The sequence below is a fragment of the Helobdella robusta genome (genome assembly GCF_000326865.2).
Source record: "Helobdella robusta unplaced genomic scaffold HELROscaffold_357, whole genome shotgun sequence".
Taxonomy (NCBI): Eukaryota; Metazoa; Annelida; class Clitellata; order Rhynchobdellida; family Glossiphoniidae; genus Helobdella; species Helobdella robusta.
The window spans coordinates 5,054-6,247 of record NW_008704734.1 but is presented as its reverse complement, the minus strand read 5'-3'; positions in this window follow the sequence as shown (position 1 = coordinate 6,247).

Genomic DNA, 1,194 nt, shown 5'->3' with positions numbered 1-1,194 from the left:
TCCACTTATACATTTATCTATCTATATACATGAATATATATATATATATATATATATATATATATATATATATATATATATATATATGGCAGTTATATTTTTTGTCTATTCGTTCATTCATTCGTTTAACTGACATACTCAATCACTCAATCATCCGTCCATACATCCATCCATTCATTCATTTATCCATACATTCATTCATCTATACATTCATTCATTCATTCATTCATTCATCCATTCATTCATTCATTCATTCATTCATTCATTCATCCATTCATTCATTCATTCATTCATTCATTCATTCATTCATTCATCCATTCATTCATTCATCCATTCATTCATTCATTCATTTATCCAGCCCATAAGAAGATGCATGCGATCATTATAACCGTGATGAATCTGATGTTTATAATCATGCTCATGGTCCTCATATATGCGAAATACTCCGGTTATAAATTTTTTTTATTTTGTAATTATTTAATTAGTAGTTAATTAATTAATTAGTAATTAAATAATTAATTTGATTAATTATTTATCAAAATGATTGTATTTTAGATAATTTTATTTCAAATTTATTTTAATCCAATTTTAGTTGTTGTTTCTGTGATTTCTTTAAGAATGTTGATTGAGTCGGAAAATTTTGTTTCGTAACATGGCAAAAGTTGATTTGAAATTATTCTGGGCCTAAATCTGAAAATGAATTTTTCAAATTTTTTAATAAATTAATTTTAGGGCTATTTAATTCTAATTATTGTTAATCATAAATTAAATGTTTTTATAATAAATTTACATTTTGATGATTAACAAAAATTTTTTTTTAAATTTTAGTGACGACCAGAATTAAGTTTCGAGAAGAGAAAATAAAGAAACAAATTTGACACTACTTTTACTGCTACTAATAATAATAATTCTACTACTACTACTACAACAACAACTACTACTTATACAACAAACACCTCTACTACTACTTCTCCCACTACTACTACTACTACTACTACTACTACTACTACTACTACTACTACTACTACTACTACTACCACTACCACTACAACAACAACAACAACAACTACTACTACTACCACTACAACAACAACTACTACTACTACTACTACAACTACTACTACTACTACTAATACTAATGCTGGTGGCTACTCCTTCTTCTAACATTACTACGATAATACAAAATTTATTGTT